Here is a 7,283-nt window from a genome sequence, read left to right as displayed (position 1 = left end):
GAGGAGGAGGAGGGGAGGGGAAGGAGGAGGAGGGAGGAGGCGGAGGGGGAGGAGAAGGAGGAGAAGGAGGGGAAGAAGGAAGAGGAGGAGGGGAAGGAGGAAGAGGGGGAGGGGAAGAAGAAAGAAGAAGGAGGAGGAGGAGGAGGAGGAGGAGAAGACTTCACCAATTCACTGGAATTTTACAATCCCAAGCAAAAAGCCCTTTATAACAGGAAGGAATGTTTTCTCCATTAAATGATAGCGTAGGAAACAAAACAATTCCCCTAAAATTAGTCCATTTGACAGCGTTCAACAAATTTGAAAAGATGGCTTAGTTACTAAAAGAAGGACTTTGCTGGCTTTTTAAATAATTTAGATGAGGACCGTTAGAATCTAGAATAGGAAACCAAAATGGTTACAGCATCTACTTCTCTCAAGAAAAAACAATAGCATTAAACATCCATTGCTTTATTCAATTGCCCTGTTTACTAAGCAGAAGACAGACTGAGGGGACTTCTGGAGATATGTTTAAAATCTGTAAAATTAAATACTGAATGTGAAACTTAATCCATCTAGTTTTTACTAGTATACCATTAAGTAATACAAAGCAATATATTAACTCTGGTAATATATTAAGTTTTTATTTCTTTGCTAAAGACTGTATGTTTTTACATTAACTAAATATTTAACTTTTTACAAGAAAAATTTAGCCTTGGGGTTTGCCTCCATCTAGTGGACATGTTGGTCTTTTACATTTAATTGAAAAAAGTATAAGCATCCTGGTTTGGTTGTTCGTTTTTAGTTTTTTGGAATTAAAAAAAGTAAAGAAAAATGGTAACCACAATTTCTAGATAGAATGGTATGTATTATACTTATTTTCATCAGAAATTGATTCCCGAGAAGATTTGAGGTGGTACATAATTAAAAACACACATATATAAGAAGAAGAAATAGAAAATCAAAAGCCATTTAGGAGGAAGACGGAAATAAACCACCTAAATTAATATGGTCACTACAATTGACAATTATCCCCAAGATTTTTGATATTGGAAACAAAAAAGAAAAGAAACCAGTAATTGCATAATTCTTTATTATGTGATCAAAGTGCACCACATTGCTTTTTTAAGAATAAAAATATTTCCAGACTAATTTTTTTCTAACTAAAATCTGCTTCATTTTTGTATAACTCTGTAGCTGTATAGAAAACAGAGGAAAGTTCAGAAATCTTGGTGAATTCTACAAAGTGAACATACCCACGTAACCAGCACCCCAAAAGTCTACTTTGTGATCTTTCTGAGCTCCTTCCAAGGTAACCATCACCCTAAATTCTATCACCATCATTTCATTTTGCCTACATAAAAAGAACTGTTTATTGTAATATTTTTGTGTTTGCTTCATGCACTCAACCTTCCATCTGTGAGATTCATTCATATTTTTGTATGTACCAGGGGTTTTCCCCTTTTCATTGCTGTGGAGTATTCTTTATATGAACTACAATAACGTATTTTTTGTTGTCTTTTGAAGGGCCTTTGAAATGTTTCCAGTTTGGAGTTTTTACGAATGGTGCTGGCATAAACATTCTAGGATATGGTTTGGGTGTACACAGTATACGTTTTTGTATACTTGTATCCTAGCGTTAGGACTGCCAGGCAATAGAGTATATTTATATTCAGCTTTAATAAAAATTGCCAAAACTATTTTCCAAAGGGGTTGTGCCAATTTTCACTCTGAGGAGCAAGGAATTAGAGTTCCAATTGCTCCATATCCTCCCAATCCTTTTTACTGTCACCTTGTTTGTTGTTGTTGTTTAGATAGCTATATATATTTTGTCATATACCTGGTGACCATATATGATTGGAGCTGTTTCTAGACTCTATTTTGTTCTATTGATCTATCTGTCCTTCAGTACCACAGTTTTAATACTGTAGCTTGATAGTAAGCTTTGCTATCTGGTAGTGCAAATGTTTCGACTTTGTTTTTTTTTTGTTTTTTTTTTTTTAAGATTTATTTATTTATTTGAGAGAGAGAGAATGAGAGAGAGAGCACATGAGAGGGGGCAGGGTCAGAGGGAGAAGCAGACTCCCCGCCAAGCAAGGAGCCCAATGCGGGACTTGATCCCGGGACTCCAGGATCATGACCTGAGCCGAAGGCATTCGCCCAACCAACTGAGCCACCCAGGCGCCCTGTTTCAACTTTGTTTTTATTCTTCAAGGTTGTTTTTGCCATTCTTGGCCCTTTGCATGTACATTTCAATATGAGAATGTCTTTGTAAGTCTCTATTTTAAAACAATTGAGATTTAGATTGGAGTTACATTACAGATCAGTTTGAGGAAAATTAACATGATTATAATATTGTATTATAAATCCTTTTAATTTCTTTTTATCAAGTTTTTTTTTTAATTTTAATTCCAGTATAGTTAACATACAGTATTATATTAATTTCAGGTGTAACAATATAGTGATTCAAGAACTCTATACATTAAGCAGTGCTCATCATGAGTGTACTCTTTAATCCCCACCATATATTTCAGCCATCCCCCCCCCAATTCTTGAATATAATTTATTTATTTACTTATTTTTAAATTCAAGTTAGTTAACACATAGTGTAGTATTGGTTTCAGGAGTAGAATTTAGTGGCTCATCCCTTATATATAACACCCAGTGCTCATCCTAACAAGTGTTCTCCTTAATGCCCATCACCCATTTAGCCCATACCCCAACCCACCTCCCCTCCAGCAAGCCTCTCCATATTTAAGAGTCTCTTATGGTTTGCCTCTCTCTCTGTTTTTGTCTTATTTTATTTATTTATTTATTTTATTTTTCCTTCCCTTCCCCTACGTTCATCTGTTTTATTTCTTAAATTCCACCAAATTCCATATATTTGTTTTTCTCTGACTGACTTATTTTGCTTAGCATAGTATTTATTTGTTGCTGTGTATAAATTTATTTTTTAAATTTATTTTTCCTTGGGATGCCTGGGTGGCTCAGTCGGTTAAGTGTCTGCCTTTGGCTCAGGTCATGATCCCAGGGTCCTGGGATTGAGTCCCGCGTTGGGCTCCCTGCTCAGCGGGGAGTCTGCTTCTCCCTCTCCCTCTGCCTGCCACTCCCCCTGCTTGTGCTCTCTCTCCCTCTCTCTCTCTGGCAAATAAATAAATAAAATCTTTAAAAATAAATAAATAAATAAATTTACTTTTCCTTATTGACTGTGTCCAGTGACCTTAATAGAATTATTCTAATAGTTTATCTGTACATTCATTTGAATTTTCTGCATGTAAATCATGTTGACAGAAAATAACAGTTTAATTTCTTCCTTTTTCTTTCTTTCTTTTTTTTTTTTTGAGAAAGCAAACATTTCTACCTTTGGCAGACTGCCAAGATGATGCTTTATTATAGAATTTATGAAGCCACACTTTAGTAACTTGCACATTTTATTAAAATGAATCAGAAAGAAAAGCAAAGGATAACAATACAACCCCATATCTCAAAACTTTCTAGATTTTTTAGTGCAAGAAATGCTGTATCACTGAAGCACTTGAGAATCATCATGAAATCATAGCAAAAAATGTAATCAACTCAGAAGGGGTAATAAAAAAAGAGAAACAACCAGAGAGGCACACAGATTTTTTTTTTTAAAGGATTTTTATACTATATTGAAAAAAACCACAAAATAAAAAAGGGATCAATCAACATACATCTCGGAAGTCCTTTCAAGGGTCTCTGCCGCACGGCCACGGGTCGCTGACGCCCCTTCCGGCTCTGCTCAGCCTGCCCCTCATTTAAGGATCGTCGGAGATGACTTGTGCTCTGGTTCTTAAAATCAGACTCGTTCCGCCAAATCCAAGACCCTGAACTTATCCAAATTGTGGAAACAGGCTTCTACCACCGGCCCACCAAAATACCTCCCATTCAGATCAACAATAGCTTTAATTGCTGATTCAACCCTCTCAAATTCTAAAAATACTCCTACTGTTTCATCATCAGGGGCACTAGGAATTTCAAAACATCACACATTTTCCAATTTCGCCATATTTTTCACACTCATCCATGGTTTCCGCTTCCAAGTCTTCATCTGCCTCTCCTGCACCAACCCTGTCCTTAGGAGGACCACTTTGGTAGGACACTTAAGTATTTCAGTTAACGGATTTGAATCTGACTTCTTGGATGCATCTTTCTCTGTGGCATCACCCATAATGATCTTGCCTCCTTGCTTGCTTGTCTTCTCCACTGACAGTGCTGCGCAGAGCCCGCACTCGTGTTTCCCAAGACCGTGGCCTTCCCGGAAGCCATACTTCTGCATGATTTTAGGTGCCAGCCATGTTGTCAAGGAAGGAGTTGCCAGGTCCATTCGGACATCTGGGTCTGTCTTGTTCCTCATATACTGGGGGAGGAATAGCAGCTTTGGAAGACTGGGAGCGAGGTCTTGAACCTCTTCCTAAGGGAAATCTCAGGGTAACTCTTGGTCTTTCTCTACAAGATAAGTGGGTGGCGCAATGGCAGCTCCACCCATACTTCTTTTCCGCTTCTCTTGCTTGTAATCTTCATCTTCATCAGAATCTGGACTGGGGATGCCTGGGTGGCTCAGTTGGTTAAGCGACGGCCTTCGGCTCAGGTCATGATCCTGGAGTCTCGGGATCGAGTCCGGCATTGGGCTCCCTGCTCAGTGGGAAGTCTGCTTCTCCCTCTGACCCTCCTCCCTCTGATGCTTTCTGTCTCTCATTCTCTCTCTCTCAAATAAATAAATAAAATCTTTTTTAAAAAATTAAAAAAAAAAAAAAGAATCTGGATCTGGTTGCCTAGAAAAACCAATTGCTTCAGGTCTGTCCTTATGCCTCTTTTCTCTCTCCTATTTCTTTTTGTCTTTCCAGCTCCCGCTGTCTCTGTTGTTCCTCTCTTTGGTGCTTCACTACTTTCTCATAATCATTAGGAAACACGGGATCATATTCATCAGCTAAAGGAATCAAAACTTCTCCTACAGAAAATCCACTGGGAACAGGATCCTCAGGCCAGCTGCGACATGTGGGTGGGTGGGGGTGTCTATGATCTGCTGGTCACCTGATGAGCCGCTTCGCTTTAGGTCGATTACTGGGGCAAATACTATACTCTGTTTTGTTCTCTGGCTCTTCAATTGATTCTCAAACATTAAACCAACCTTGCATTCCTAGTACAGTCACTTTATTATGATGTGCTAACTTTTTTTTAACATATTGGGTGGTTTTGCTAATATTTAATATTTAAATCAATCTCCATGAGGTAGATTGACCTATATTTTTACTTTTTTGGGTAATGTTCTTTCAGATTTTGGTATAAAGGTGAGTTCAGAAGTGTTAACTTTTTTTTCTAACTCCTGGAAGAGCTGGATAGGATTGGTGTTATATCTTTCTTAAATATTTGGAAGAATTCAGTAGTGAGACTTCAGGTTTTCTTTGTGGGACAGGTTTCAATTTGAGCTCAAGATCTTTAATAGTTCTGTTTCTATAATTACTTCTATATAAAGGTTATATTTCTTCTGTGCCCATTTTGGCAAGTTGTGTTTTTTAAGTAATTTGTCTGCCTCATCCAAGTTGTCAAATTTACTAGCATCAAATTATTCATAATATCTTCTTACTATCTTTTTAATGTCTATAAGACATTAAGGAATCATTCAATAAACATATATGAAGTGAAAGAACAATGCAGAAAGAAGTGGAGCTGCCTGGGATAAAGGAGCACCTGCTCTGTCTCCAGGAAATCCCTTGGGTCCTGTGGAACTAAATGTTCTCTAGGCTTCTCACTGCTCCAAAGTTTTATGACTGTGATGTTCAACCAGCAGTTAGAAATACAGAATTGGAGTCAGGATAAAGATCGAATCTGGAGATATTTAAAAGGCCCTGCATCTTAAGGTGATAATTAAAGTGTTGGAATTGAACAAAATAGCAAAAAGAGAGAAAAGAGCAAAGAGAGAACTTGAATGAATGTCTGCATTGATGAATTTGGAATTCTGAAAAGAATGGTGACAGCAATGGGGACATGACCACGAGAGAGAAGTAGCCAGAAAGCCAGGAAAATGGACAGTTTTGGAAACCTAGAGGAGACTTTCAATAAAAATGGGGCATAAAACATTGTCAAATGCTATCAGAGAGGTCAAGAGACATGAGAAAGCATGGCTTGACTTGGAGAGGTACTTGGTGACCTTTAAGAGACTAAATTCAATAGTGGTGAGAGTGGAAACAGAATATAGGAAATAAAAAAAGTGAATTGGGTAAGCAACTGGAGACCAAATGTGAATTATCTTGTCAAGAAAATAGGCCACAAAGGAAAAGAAGTAGAATAATATAAGCTTGGGATATTTTGTATGGTCAAGGGAAGGATTTTATGTATTTTTGAATAGAAATGGAACAATCAGTATAGGGATAAGGAAAGAAAAATCAATATACAGAAGATAGATAATAGAAATCTGAAGGAGTTTCAAGTAGAAGGGAAACCTATAGAATGGGACAAAATATTTACAAATCATATATCTGATAAGGAATTCATATCCAGAACATATAGAGATATTTGCTCATCCATGTTCATTACATCAATATTTACAACAGCAAAGAGGTGATGAATGTCCATTGACAGATGAATGTAGTACATATATATAAAGAAATAAAATGTAGCATATACATAAAATAGAATATTATTAAGCCTGGGGCACCTGGGTGGCTCGGGAGGCTAAGTGTGCAACTCTTGATTTCGGGTCAGGTTGTGATCCCAGGGTCCTGGGATGGAGCCCTGCGTCGGACTCTGCACTCAGCAGGAATTCTACTTCAAGATTTCTGTCCCTCTTCCTCTGCCCCTCCCCTCCTCAAACAAATAAATAAATCTTAAAAAAAAAAAAAAAGAATATTATTAAGCCTTTATAAAGAGGGTAATCCTGTCACATGCTACAATAGAGATGAACCTTGAAATTATGCTAAATGAAATAAGCCAGTCACAAAAAGACCAATACTATATGACTCTACTCATATGAGATATCTAAAGTATTCAAATTCATAGAAACAGAAAGTAGAATGGTTCTTGCCAGAGGCTGGGGGAAAGGAGAAATAGGAAGTTGGTGTTCAATGGGTGTAAAGTTTCTGTTTTGCATAATGAAAAAGTTCTAGAGATCTGTTAAACAACAATGTAAAGATACTTAAAAATGGTTAAGGTGGTAAATTACAAATGTTTGTGATTGTCCAAATACCCTAAATGGTCTCATTGATTGGTTTTACAAGTAAATGTTATAATACAAATTTATAAAATAAATATTTTAAAAAGATAATTGACTATTTGGTTAAGTGTCT

General features: G+C 37.1%; 1 pseudogene; it reads right to left on the bottom strand.

Annotated features, from left to right (window-relative positions):
* Positions 1-3,796: 3,796 nt before the first annotated feature.
* LOC116645810 lies at positions 3,797-5,119 on the bottom strand (annotated as a pseudogene).
* Between the last annotated feature and the right edge of the window lie 2,164 nt (positions 5,120-7,283).

Source organism: Phoca vitulina, unplaced genomic scaffold (assembly GCF_004348235.1).
Source record: "Phoca vitulina isolate PV1807 unplaced genomic scaffold, GSC_HSeal_1.0 scaffold34, whole genome shotgun sequence".
Taxonomy (NCBI): domain Eukaryota; kingdom Metazoa; phylum Chordata; class Mammalia; order Carnivora; family Phocidae; genus Phoca; species Phoca vitulina.
This window is presented reverse-complemented; position numbering and strand designations above follow the sequence as displayed.